The following is a 14951-nucleotide window of genomic DNA, read 5'->3' as shown; positions in this document are numbered from 1 at the left end:
GAGGTCCCGCCAGCATCCTCCCCATACAGCTCCACCCCTCCATAACCCCACCCCCATATGACCAAAGCCCCGTCCCCACCCCCACCGGGCCATGGAAAACTGGTCTTGCTTAAAGCCGGTCCCTGGTGCAAAAAAGGTTGGGGACCTCTGATCTAGTACACCCACGAACCTGCCCCTATTTTTTTGGTATCCATTTCCAGCCGTGCTCTTTTTGGGAAGGTGACAAATATCTTGCTACTTTAACTCCCGCAAAGTTGGCTTCCAACTGGGCCAACCAGCAAGTGATTTTTAGCGGATCCCTATCCTTTCAGGGTTTTAGTAGGTTGCCATAATATATCAGGAAGGGCTTCCTTTTCCCTGATCAGTGTATTTTATAGTGGACCTTTCTCACCTTTTCCCCCACCTCATAGGGTCCCTGCCACTTGATAAGGCATTTGCCCTCCGCTGAGGGCACTAACACAAGAACCTAATCCCTAGGCTTAATTTGTCTTTACACGACTGATTAAAACCTATGGATTTTGCCTAATGGGCCTTGAGGAGGAGCTCTTTTACCTGGCCCCCTCACTTTGGTCCCTCGACATAACAAATAATTTCTGACTAATTGTGGAAAACGATTGTTGGCTCCCGGCTCCTGGGGAACACCATTTAACACACTTATATTTTCCAGAGTACCTATAACTGCTGTTAAGTTCATGAGCTGGGCAGTCCCAAAGTTGTTTTGGGTCTCCTCCAGGTCAGGGACATTGGCTTGAGGGGATGCTTCCTTATCCTCCTTCTTAGCTTGTACAGTGAAAGGAAATTCACTATTTACATTGTGTGACCTTGGTACCATAACCGACTCCTGGCAGCATACTGGACTTCTGTGTGCTACCGCTTTATCTCATAAGTCCCCGAACAAAGGAAAATCTTGTCTGATAATAATAGCATGAATCAAGTCCTTGACTACTTCCACCTTGTGGAACATGGAACCGTAGTCTGCGCGTATGTCAACAGGGACCATGGGATAGTTTTTGGCGTCTCCATTGATACACCTTACCCCCAACCCTTTCCAGGGACTAGCACATTCAGAATTGGGCCATTGCCATGATAACCAAACTCCCTGAGTCCTCGAGTCCTGTCACTTGGACATAGTTCAGTCACCTGTCATAGCTGAAGTTGCTCACCAGGATGAGGAACAGCACTGCAGGCAGGGTAGGAGAAGTAAGGGTAGTACCGGCCTATGCTGCAGTCCATTGGATCTGAGACCAGCGGACAATGGACTGATATATGACCAGGTGAACAACACCTCCAACTGACAATGGTACGAGAGATGTACACCTTGAACCTGGCTCTGACCCCTTCTGGGCCCTTGAGCGCTCCTCAGACATGGTTTTGGGCTCCTTCTTCTGCACATCCCAGAAAGGTGAGCTCAGTCTTCCATGATTGCTCGGGGAGCTCTCCACAGCCAAGTATCTTTCCACGAAGATCACAAGGTCATCTGCATTCTGGGGACCTTCGTGGGCAACCCAGCTTTGCACAGATTTAGGCTGTGAGTGGATAAATTGATCCACTACCACTCTTTTCACCATCTGTGCTGGAGTACAGGTCTCAGCTGCAGCCATTTTTGCACCAGGTGTAAAATGTCGGACATCTGGGACTGAGGAGCTTGTGCTTTTGGTAGTGCCATAGGTGCACTCAGTCTACCAGGGTTACGTCTTCAGCTTGACGTACTCCTTGGCATCCTGCAGAGCAAGGTTATAGTAAGCTTTCTCTGGTTCCCAGTAAGGTATGCAGCTAGGACCTCTGCACATTGCTCTGGGGACAGTTTTTAAAGGGATGTAACCTACTCTATAAGTGTCACACCCCCGCCACCCGGTGTAGTTTTGAGTATGCCACAACTTTGGCACAATTTTTGTGACTTTTGATGCCGAATGTGGCAAAACCAGTTCAAGATGGAAAAAAGGCCATTTTTTTTACTTGGCAACAAATTCATGAATCGTGTATCATTTTGATGAATTTGGCACCAAAAACAGCATTTAATACCACAAGACAACAAAAGAAAGTGACTTAAAAAATGTAAATGATGAATCCGTGCCATGGAGACTTGAGCTAAAAATAGTATATATTCTAGAAAGCAGTTCAAGGGAGGGGGAGAGGGGAGGTTAAGAACTCAATTCCACAACTTAATTGTCCCATTGTCTAAACAAAGGTATTAGAATGGGTGTTTTGAATAATAAAATGTATAGATGGTTATTGCCTGAGTACCCTATAATTCCCATTTTTCATGGGTTACCTAAATTACACAAGGAGATCTTTCCACCACCTCTCCGCCCCATTATATCGGGCATGGGTCGGTAAACGAAAATTTGAGTGAATGGCTGGATAGCCATTTACATACTCTTATTTCAAGGACACCTGGATGCCTCAAGGTCACTAATACGGTATTAAGAGCTTTTGACATGTTTACTTGGCAGTCAAATTATTTGTTCTCTACATGTGATGTCATAAACTTGTATTCTTCAATACCACACTCGATAGCAATAATAGATATAAAATACCACCTTGACACAAAAAGCGCATATTTGGTCTCTTTAAAACAATTTATTTTAACAGCATTGGAATATTTATTAAGACATATCATTTTTTTATGTTTCATTCTTAGTTCTATCTTCAAATCCTTGGTGCTCCGATGGGCTCAAAATTGGGAGAATTTTACATCTTTTCAGATAATAATCCTTTTCAATCCTGCATCGCTTGGTATGGTAGATATGTGGACGACGTGCTCCTCATCTGGCATATCCCAAATTTTTTTCCTACCTAAATTCCAATAAATGTAATTTGCGATTTACATGCAGCAATCTTTCCAATGTCATTTCGTTTTTGGATGTATCACTATATGGCAATATCTCTGCTGGTAAGGTAGAATCTTCTCTTTACCGCAAAAATATTTCAGGCAACACTATTTTACTTTCATCAAGTTCTCACTCTAAACATACCATTAAGGCCATTCCTAAAAGTGAATTTATTTGGCCAAGAAGAATTTGCTCTACCAAAGAGAGCTGTGTCTCTGAAAGCTCTGTGATCAACAAAAGGTTGATTGATAAAGGTTATAGTAAATTGGAGATTAAGAAAGCCTTCAAACATGTCAGTAAAATTCCAAGACATGATTTACTATAAAATTAATAATGAATTTATTTCTCCATCAACAATTACATTCACAACTCCTTATAGCCCCCAATTTGAAACTATCAAAAATATTCATCTAAAATATCTACCTGTCATTAACCAGGATCACACACTTCGTAGTGTCATCAAAGGGGGTTGCAAATGCATTGCCAGGAAGGGCAGTTCTCTTGGTGACATGTTGTCACCTAGCGTTTCGCTCCATCCTAAAACTTCTACTTCATGGCTTTCCATCTTCGGCTTCCACAAATGCTCCTTAAGCAGATGTGGAGTATGTTGCTTTGCACAACACAGAAAATGTTTTCTCCGTTCATCTAATGGAATACAATATGGTATTAATTTTTTTATTAATTGTGAAACCAGTCATCTGGTCTACTGTATTCAATGCAGTATGTGCAATTTATACTATATAGGTTATGACTCGCCCCCTGGGCCGTGGGGCACCCGGAACCGGGCTTCTGTGCGATGCTGGGGGTAGTAGTGGCAACCCGATCCCGTGGCTCAGGGTGGTCAGACTAAATGCTGTGGCAGTCTATTTATCAGTGTTTTGGAATGTCCGACCATGCCACCCGTGGATTGTGGTCAGGGATGACCGCCGCTGCAAGGCAGACCGCTGAGGCTGGTGGTGTGCAGCACAGGGATAGGATAACTCCCCACGGGAAGAGTGTAGCCTCAGGGCAGAGTAGGTGGATGCTGGGGGTGATAGTGCAGGCCGCAATAGTAAGAGTTCAGAGTCCGCTTCAAACAGTCCAGGGTTTTTATTGTAGGGATTATTAATGATCCAACAGGAGTACCGGTTAGGAATGGGCCTGGGTATCTGAGAGCATTCGGGCGAGCCCCACTGGTCAGGGTGAGTGTGTAGGCCTACCGTTCTCTCTATGCTCTTGCTGACTATCCCCCTTTTCGTGGTGTAATAGCCCACGTCCCTGAGCTGGCCGTGTACTTCGCCTGTATGGCTTGTGAATCGGGCCTTAGGTACCTTTTGCTTCTCCTTGCTGTACTGGTCCCTCTGTGTGGCGGAGCCTCCAGGCTTCTTAGGCCAAGGGACCTGAAATCCCTCGCGGGTTGGTTCTGTGCTGCTGGGCTTGCAACCCTGACAGCCTCGGACCCCAATGTCCGGTTGTGTGCTTCTCTCAGTCAGGACCAGCTCTCGTCGCCTCTGTCCCTGGCTCGCAGTCTCTCCTCTGCCTCACCGACTCCTCAGCTGCTGCTGACCTGTCCCTCTTCTATGAGAACCCTTCTGGACACTTCAGAAGTGGGTTCTGGTCTCTCTAACCCTGCCCCAGTTCCAGCTTTTATAGGGGCAGTCTGCTCCCCCTACTAGCCTGGGACAGGAGGTGCTGCATGCTAATGGTCCCTGACCAGGGAACCTCCCTCCTGCTCTCAGACACAGCCTTTAATATTTGTGGCATTCAGGCCTGGGGTGACACAGTTACACAACTAGAAAATTAAAAAAAAGGATAGCGGAGCATGTTACCAATATCAATAAAAATAATAAAGGTTATTCAGGTGCCGTTAAAGATTTTACCACTACACATAAAGGTGATCTGTCACAATTTTCCTTTTTTGGAATTCAAAGGGGTGATTGACCCATACGAGGTGGAAGCTGGCAAAGGCAGTTAGCAATACGGGAGGCATACTGAATATTGCTATTAGACTCTAAATTTCCAGGTGGAATGAACTTCAAAAACTATTCTACAAATATTAATTGCGTCATGCCATTTTTCTATTGGTCTGTTCATTTTTTGTCATATTAATGTGCATAATATATATGTGAGCCTTTTGATTTGATGAGGTTGATGATGAATTATGCTTATGTTAATTCATTCTCTGTGAGGCAAAGGTGCAGCTGATAGTATTTGATTGTTCCAATTAATGAACATTGTTTTTTCCTATATAGCAGAGCACACTACAAGTGTTGTATATCCTATGAGTAAGGGTGCATTTGTTGCACCAGAAACATGTCAGGTTTCAATGTTTTATTCATTTTAGCTTTTTTCTAATAAAATTGTTCTATTTTATTATCTGGCTGGATGTGCTGAACATTTTTCCTTTTTCTTTCTTTATATATTCTTCTCATCCATAAAACACATGCAGATCACCAACCCATGTGTAAATGGCCAGCTGCACATGCATGAATACCAACACATAAATACAAAGTGGACTGTAGACCCTGAAACCGAGTATGTCCATGTTGTGACAAAGTAAGTGATAGAGGGAAGATATGTTTCACGGAGGTTATTAGCTTCCATGAATTGAAACCATGAAGTTTGCTCCTGCATGGTAGGTGCAGAGAGGGTTAGTCAGCCATTTTAAAAGGGAGTGGTTTTTGTGAATGACCATTGTGAAGGGTGGGAGGTCATTCACCATATCTCTACCTCAGGGTGTCGTCTGGGGGTTAAATACTCGGCCTGCTGAGGCATTAGGAGTTCAGTGTATCTGTAGAGGCATATTCCAGACAGGAGATGTGTGTTCTCTGTTGAAGTTGCTAAACTCTGAGCAGGCGGACCCCTGCTAACACAAGGACTGTGTTGTGTGTGACCACGTTGTTTTGTTTGTTTTCTCGTTTTGCCCAAAGGGCTGTGTTTATTTTCATGGTTTATGCCATATTCTAATAAAGAGATTTAAAGAGAACAGCGTACCTGTGCCTACCTCCGTGTGCAGCTGAATGAGCGATCTACCACAATGTATACAGTGGCATGTAAAATGTTTGGGCACCCCTGGTCAAAATTACTGTTATTGTGAACAGCTTAGCAAGTTGAAGATGAAATGATCTCTAAAAGGCCTAAAATTAAAGATAACACATTTTCTTTGTATTTTAGGCAAACATATATATGTATATTTTCATCTTTTACATTTTAAAAATTACAAAAAGATCAATGGGCTGATGTAAAAGTTTGGGCACCCTGCATGGTTAGTACCTAGTAACACCCCCTTTTGAAAGTATCACAGCTTGTAAATGCTTTTTGTAGCCAGATGTTACGCTCGCGCCCGGACTGACTGGCGTGAGCGTGATTAGTGATCCCACTGTACCATGAACCGAGGAGTGCCTGGAGGGGCGTAACTAAGTATCAACCCGATCCGACCAAGGTCGCACGGCCGCTTAGTCGACTCCGTGGACCAAGGAGGAACCGAGCAGAGGGACCAGGTGCGACTCCAGGTCAGACCCTGGTCACAGTTGTTGACCCACACCAGGGAATGCAGGAACAGGCAGGTTAGAATGGCATACAGGCAGGTGGGTATTGGCAAGTACAGCTGGTATGCAGACAGGTGGGCACTGGCAAGCACGGCTGGTATGTAGACAGGTGGGCACTGGCAAGCACGGCTGGTATGCAGACAGGTGGGCACTGGCAAGCACGGCTTGAGTACAGACAGGGAGATACTGCCAAGCACGGCTGGAGTGCAGACAGGGAGATACTGGCAGGTTGGAGCGCAGGCTGGATAGGGTCCAGTACAGACTGGGAGACAGGTACAGAGCCGCAGATGCGGTAGACAAGCAGAGTAAAGCGAAACCGCCAGAGTGGAGGGCAAGGCAGAGCAGAGAGGAACTGCTGGTGCGGTAAGCAAGCAGAGCGGAGCGAAAACCGCAGGTGCGGTGGGCAAGGCAGAGCAGAGCGGAACCACCGGAGCGGTGGACAAGGCAGAGCAGAGAGAAACCGCCGGAGCGGTGGGCAAGACAGAGCGTAGCGAAACCGCAGGTGCAGTGGACAAGGCAGAGCAGAACAGGGCTGAAGGTGCAGGCAGAGAGGACAGGGCTCTGTTCACATGGAACAGACTGGAAAATGCAAGAAGATGGCTAGAACACAGGAGGTGGATACGGAGGAAGGGAAAAGGGACAAGCAGAACCAGATACACACAAGGTACTTACTATGAAGTAGCGAGTGGACACAAAACTCACAAACAGAAGTACAGAGACAACGAGTTGGAGTTAGGTGCAGGTTCAGATACTGCAGGAAAAGGGAAGGTATGGACATAGAGAAAAACAGGTAACAGGCTAGGATACAGTTCAGACAGGAACTGCTACAGCAATGAGATACAAGAACAAGCCTGGGTATACAGCCCCCAGAGTGGCGGAACAGACAAGAAGCAGAGCTGGAACTGGCAACTTCATAGTCAAGGAGTACACTGAATGTTAGTGTTGCTCAGGCACCTCCTACTGGGTGGAGGGGGTTCAAATATCCAGTGACTCACAGCAATAGGCTGGAGACGCATCAGGGGTGCGCCCACAACAGCTATAAGAATCAGGAAGTAACCAGGCCGCCACTCTTAGCAGTCAGTCAAGAGACATGCACACAGCATGAACTGGAGCAAGATTTGCAGGCTGGACTGACAGGTTAGACTGCGGTCTCGCTTAGTGGGAGGTGCTGCACTATGCAAGCATGCCGCCAGGGATGTTACACCAGACAAGATTCTTTCACTTGTTTGAGTGATTTTCATCCATTCTTCCTTGGAAAATTCTTCCAGTTCTGTGACAATCCTGGGTCACCTTGCATGTACTGCTATTTTGAGGGCTAGCCACAGATATTCAATGATGTTAGTATTAGTGGACTGTGAGAGCCATTGTAAAACCTTCAGCTTGTGCCTTTTGAGGTAGTCTGTTGTGGATTTTGACGTTGAAATTCCATTGAATCCATTCTTTCCTCTACCCATGAAATGTTCCCTGTGCCATTGGCTGCAACACAACCCCAAAGCATGATTGATCCACCCCCATGCTTAATGGTTGGCAAGATGTTCATTTCCAGAAATTCTGTTCCCTTTTTTCTCCACACATACCTTTGATCATTGTGGCCAAAAAGTTCTATTTTAACCTCATCGGTCCACAGGACTTGTTTCCAAAATGCATCAGAGCTGTTTAGATGTTCTTTTGCATACGTCTGACACTGAATTTTATGCTGAGGATGCAGGAGAGGTTTTTTCTGATGACTCTTCCATGAAGGTCATATTTGTGCAGGTGTCTCTGAACAGTAGAACAATGTACCTCAACTCCAGAGTCTGCTAACTATTTCTGAAGGTCTTTTGCAGTCAAGCGAGCGTTCTGATTTACCTCTCTAGCAATCCTTCAAGCAACTCTCACTGAAATTTTGCTTGGTCTTCCAGACCTTATATTGACCTCAACTATTCCTGTAAACTGCCATTTCTTAATTACATTTTGAACTGAGTAAAGGGCAACTTGAAAACGCTTTGCCATTTTCTTATACCCTTCTCCTGCTGTGTGGGTCTCCACCATTTCCATTTTCAGAGTGCTAGGCAGCAGCTTAGAAGAACCCATTGCTGCTGTTTATTGGCACAAGGTTAGAGGAGGCTGAGTTTTTATAAAGCAGGGAAATTTGTATCACCTGGCCTCTCCTAATGAAGATAGTGAACAAGCCATAACCCTAACATAAAGTTAAGGGTCTGAAACCTTGGTCAAAGTTATCTGAGCACACAAATCTCCAAGTGTGCCCAAACTTTTGGCCCATTTTCCTTTTTGTAATTTTTAAAATATAAAGATGAGAATATATGTATATTTTTGCCTAAAATACAAAGGAAATGGTCTTCTTTAATTTAGGCCTTTTAGAGATCATTTCATCTTCCAACATGCTATTTAGGCCTTTTAGAGATCATTTCAACTTTTACATGCCATTGTAGGCTGTCCCACACCTACACCTAGAGTGTCTATATGTGCACACAGAGTAAATCCTAAATGTAAAATTCAGAGTGCACAATAGCAAAAGCTAAATGCACATAAATATATTGAGGCTGCAGTACTGCCTTGGCTTTATGCCCTTAACCTTTTGTGAAAAGGCAATTTGTGATTATCTATCTGACCTTGCTGTAATTGGTCAGCCAGTCCCTTCATCCTTTTGTAGATAACGAACACTCCATTGTCCATGATCACTACCAGGGCAAAAAGTAATGTAACAAAATGGATGGGTAGATTAAGGAACATTGTTGTTTCTATGTTCTATCCAAATACGACAGTTCTAAGGGCCCAATTTATGAAGGTGGATTTGCTAGAATTCTAGTGTACAATACCTAAAAATTTCGCAAAATTTTTGTGCAACATGAAGTTGCACACAATAAAGTGACTTTTGGCGCATTCACTACAGTTTTAGCTAGTTCTGCTAAAGTGGACAGAGCTGTGGCGGAATAGGGCATGGCAAATTCTGACGATAAATTCATGAAAAGTTGCAGAGTAACTTACACCAGAAATGTTACTCCCTTATGCCTAGTGATAAAATGTGCCTAATTCATTAAGTTGCGTGTGTCAGCAAACAAGTGTACTGTCTGCATCAATCAGAGATAGCATACTGAGCATGTGCTGTGTGCTGAAATTGACAACTTGCACATGCTCAGTACAGCAGAAAATTGCCCAGCCCCTAAAAAGATCAATCCTTATAATGATCTCTTAATTATGTATGTATCTGATATCTTGGAAAACGTATTTTATTCTGTGTGAGTTCTTTGATGTCTAACAATACTCAATCTCCTGTTAAAATATTTCCCACATTCTAAACATGAAAAAGGCTTCACACCTGTGTGCGTCCTTTCATGGTTGATGAGGTGAGATTTCCTGGTAAAACAATTCCCACATTCTGAACATTAGAATGGCTTTTCTCCTGTGTGAATTCTCTGATGTGTAAAAAGATGTAATTTCTAGTGAAAACATTTCCCACATTCAGAACATGCATATGGCTTCTCACCAGTGTGACTTCTCTGATGTGTAATAAGATTTGATTTCTGAGTGAAATATGTCCAACATTCTGAACATGAAAATGGCTTCTCTCCAGTATGAGTTCTCTGATGTCTAACAAGATGTAATTTCTCATTAAAACATTTCCCACATTCTGAACAGGAATATGACAGCTCTCCTGTGTGAGTTCTCTGATGAGCAACAAGATGTGATTTACTGTTATAACTTTTGCCACATTGTGAACATGAATATGGTGTCATCCCTATGTGAACTGCCTGATGTCTAACAAGATATGATTTCTTGGTATAACATTTCTCACATTCTTTGCATGAATATGGCTTTTCCCCTGTGTGAGTTCTCTTGTGTGTAACTAGACTTGATTTTTGCGTAAAACATTTCCCACATTCTGAACATGAAAATGGCTTCTCCCCTGTGTGACATATTTGATGTCTAACAAGACTTGATTTAGCTGTAAAACATTTCCCACATTTTAAACATGAAATTGGATTCTCCAGTGTGTCATAACTACCCCAGTTGTCACTTTTACTTCGCCTAACAGTCTGTGATGAATTAGGAGATAGACCCTGTTTAAAGGGATTTGGTGATACATTTCTGCTGTAAAGGGTTGGAGGTATATCTGAGATAATGGTGTGCTCTTCATATGTAGCTTGTATGATACCAAGATCATCTGCTTTAAAATATGAAGATATTAGATGCCCTTTGGATCTTCTGATATATTCATCTGTCAAGAAAAAAGCTGATTTTAATATTTTTTTTTTTATAAAATAACCTAAAAAATTATACTGCTATATTATAATATTTCTATATGAACGTTTCCATATAAATTGAAAATCATGTGGCAAAATAAGACGTAGATGATTATTTTTTAGGCCACCAGACTAGTCTCTTAAATCTTTTCACTTCTCATTTGAAGTCATCATCTTCATATGTTCATGCTTCATTGTGAGTGTCCTAATACTTTCTAATAATAATAATTGAGTCCTGTGTGGTTGATACTTTTAAATGGTTAGCTTAAAAAAATAAAGGAAAATAGCAAGCTTTCGAGATTACTTGGGTTTCTACATTAGGAATGGTTGAGGTCTAGGCCATAATTGCCATGCCTCCACAAGGTCTAGGGGGCAAAATCCCTCATTGATATAAAATAACATAAATCCATCCAGAGGTTGTTCTCTCCAACTCCTCTATCTCTCTGACACTTGATGTTATCTTTCAATACTAATATTTTTATGTCTGTGATATTGTAATCAGGGCTACAAAAATCTTTTTTCTTTTTTATTCTCATTCATTGAGACCCCCACTAGGGTCTGCTCACTTCAACATCGTGAAGTGAGCAGGGCCAATGATGTCAAGTCTCGCTTGCGTGATCGGCAGATGTAGAACATGTGTCACATAAGCTGGCATTCTGAAGATGTGATGTCACCACTCCCGCTTATCTCTCGATGTGGAAGTAGGTGGAACTGCATTACCTCTTTAACTGGGTTGACCAGTACTTTTATATTGATGGTCTTTAACATCTGATATGTGGGTGTGTCGGCTGTTCCTGGTGCTGATGAAAGTCGGATGTGATCAGTTGCAGAGTGGAACAGCACAACTCCATCAACTGTATAGTGGCCAAATTAAGGTACTGCAGATCCATCCCTGTTCATTTGAAAAACAAATCACATCTGGCAGCAGCCGGCACTGAAACAGCTGATTTTTGGTATTCTGGTGGCTCAGGCAAATTTGGTTTTCAATTGTTCTTGGATCGCAAACCTTATTTAAAAATATCTTTTGTGAGGCTGCCAATTTTGATTAAGGTTGAAGGTAACTTCATGGAGACAACTGCACATGCCCATGCTGCTTAATTTAAGCCTCGACAAAGGTTTAGGAATGGACCAAGATGTTGGCCGTCTATAACACTGGATTCTTGCATCATGCTCATCTTCCAAAAAAAGCATGTTTAACATGCATCATTCTGCGTGCCATGGATGCTATTCTATGAAGGTAACTTCTTGTTTTCCAGTCCCATCAGGCCTTTGGTTTACAATAGTTACATTGACAATATTTTAATAACCTAGACTGAGTCTGAGCATCGGCTGTGGTATTAACACTTCCACTTGTTTTATCCAACAATCAACTTAACACTCAACTAGTCATTTGTTGAAATAAACTTTCTGGAAACCATTACCAAAATACAGAACAAAAAGATAGAGGCATCACTCTATTGACAGCCACTAGATTGCCCGGTGTATCACAGATTGGAAAATTTTCATCCCAAATACATTAAAAGCTCTATTGTCTACAATCAGACTAAAAGTTTTAACATGATATATTCCAATCTCACAGACACCTTTGAATCAAGGCTGGCGTCCGAGAACAACCGAAAGCCATATTGACTGAGCCATCAGAATATCAAGAAACCATCTCCTCCTATTTCAAAAAACTTCCAGGTATCAATGGTAGTCACTTACAATGCATATTTGGTGGTGTAATGAGGAGCTGCATGGAAACCACAACAATTATAATAAAAATATGAACGTTTATATGGAACTGTCAATCCTATCATAAGGATAGGTCATCAATGTAAAAGTAGTGGGCAACCTCTTTAAGTTCCATATTTCCAGATCTTTTAATATGTATCAGGGGCAGCCTTAATCAAAAGAGGAGCCGATGATAGCAGAAGGTTAGCAGCACTAATGTCCACCAGCCACAGACAACTGTCATCAATTCTCTCATTTCTAACAGGAACCTTTCCCTACAACCACAGAAAAAATTTAAAACCTGACCATAGTATACAATGACCACAAACAACTTAAAAATTACCAATATACATCAGGATTACAAAGTTTCAGGCACCTTCACCTGCACCACATCAAATGTGGCCTAGTTAATTGTATGTACCAAAAGTCATGCTGGGGGTCTCTATTTAGGGAAAACATGACAGAAGCTTAGAATGAGAATTAATTCTCAATAAAAAGGATAGATCTAACTGTGACTAAGCTTTTCTGTAGCTTTAATCAAAAAAGCACAGATAACAGAACATTAGTATTGAAAGGTAAATCCCAGACAAACAGAAGAGTATGGAGCTCAAGTTCATGGCAACCATGGACTCATTTATTATCTATTAACTGCTCCAATATTTACTGTCGCAACTTTCTCCTCTTCCACATTGATAGTTCTGCTTCACATCACTTGTCTCATTTATTGCACTATTCTTGGGTCCTGTTTTGTATAAATATGTGATATTGTGTTATACCATGTCCCAAAAACTCATTATTTGTCATCACCTTTTCACCATGAAAAGGTATCAACTCAATTTTTCTAACACTGTACAAAGATGTATTTTTGTCCTTTACTACTTTCTAATGAAATGTTCAGTGAGGAATCAAAGAGGTACCCAAAAGTTGGTGCTATTAGGTGGAGTCCTTGTGTTACACTCCCCGGCAGCTACACACGTCTTAGCACTATAGAGAAAAGGGATTTCAGGACAATATATTTCATAGTAACGAAGAAGACTCAATACTATATATCCTACCAAAAACCAAGAGAGTCAATACATATTCAAAGAATATGAATAAAAAAATAAATTTTATTAGATCAATATGTACATGACATTAAAATCAGAGGCATTGCTAAATAGCATTACCAGAATACAGGAAAATATTTTTCCATGCAAAATCGCAGATTGAGGTTAACAAAATGAACTCAAAGCAATACAGGAAGACAGAGTCATGGGACATAAAAATAGTACGATGATTTCTATCCTGGTGCCCCAACGCACGTTTCAGAATTACCTGCGTTCCACCCCCCAAAGAGAGTAATTCCGACATCGTGGGCCATGGGTAAGACACTGCACTTTGCTCTCTAATGTATGTTCGGTCTGTAACCATCATAGGTGTAATTATCATCTATTTGCTGAGTATGGCTATCTGATTTGATAGAATTAGACATGAGAGTTTTGCCTTTTGTAACAACAGTCACAATTATATCACTGTTATCTTACTACTAATAGGGATTGGCTACACTCAGATATCGAATCAGAGACACATGTGCTATACAGGCCCTCTTTTCGGCATATAGTGAAATATATTAGTTGGGTATTCTGACCGTAACCTGTTACTCTTTTTATGTCCCATGTACTCAGGCTCTGTCTTCCTGTATTGCTTTGAGCTCATTTTGTTAACCTCAATCTACAAATTGACGACATTTAAACTTGCTCAGCCACCCTGAGGGGGAGGTATCGTGAATGTCATCCCTCCCATCTCTGTCATTCACACCAAACCACTCCCTTCACAATGGTGAGTTAAACCCCCAACATATAACATGCTGGAGAATAGTTGTAAGTTCAGTTCACTAAGGCTAGTAGCGGTAGCGAAACATACCTCCTCTCACATACAGTACAGAACAAAACTTTGGACAAACCTTCTCATTTAAAGATTTTTCTGTATTTTCATGACTATGAAAATTGTACATTCACACTGAAGGCATCAAAACTATGAATTAACACATGTGGAATTATATACTTAACAAAAAAGTGTGAAACAACTGAAAATATGTCTTATATTCTAGATTCTTCAAAGTAGCCACCTTTTGCTTTGATGACTGCTTTGCACACTCTTGGCATTCTCTTGATGAGCTTCAAGAGGTAGTCACCGGAAATGGTTTTCACTTCACAGGTGTGCCCTGTCAGGCTTAATAAGTGGGATTTCTTGCCTTATAAATGGGGTTGGGACAATCAGTTGTGTTGTGCAGAAGTCAGGTGGATACACAGCTGATAGTCCTACTGAATAGACTGTTAGAATTTGTATTATGGCAAGAAAAAAGCAGCTAAGTAAAGAAAAACAAGTGGCCATCATTACTTTAAGAAATGAAGGTCAGTCAGTGTGAAAAATTGGGCAAACTTTGAAAGTGTCCCCAAGTGCAGTTGCAAAAACCATCAAGCGCTACAAAGAAACTGGCTCACATGAGGACTGCCCCAGGAAAGGAAGACCAAGAGTCACCGCTGCTTCTGAGGATAAGTTTATCCGAGTCACCAGCCTCAGAAATCACAGGTTAACAGCAGCTCAGATTAGAGACCAGGTCAATGCCACACAGAGTTTTAGCAGCAGACACATTT

At 42.0% G+C, this 14951-nt stretch overlaps 1 pseudogene; it reads right to left on the bottom strand.

The window, feature by feature from the left end:
• Positions 1-4366: 4366 nt before the first annotated feature.
• The window catches only part of LOC141271388 (uncharacterized), a 117575-nt pseudogene continuing 106990 nt past the window's right edge, over positions 4367-14951 (bottom strand).

Source organism: Phyllobates terribilis, unplaced genomic scaffold, assembly GCF_046119375.1.
Source record: "Phyllobates terribilis strain yellow unplaced genomic scaffold, ASM4611937v1 Scaffold_5__5_contigs__length_657084704, whole genome shotgun sequence".
Lineage (NCBI taxonomy): Eukaryota > Metazoa > Chordata > Amphibia > Anura > Dendrobatidae > Phyllobates > Phyllobates terribilis.
Note: the sequence above shows the minus strand (reverse complement) of the source record. Positions and strands in the feature narration are given on the sequence as shown.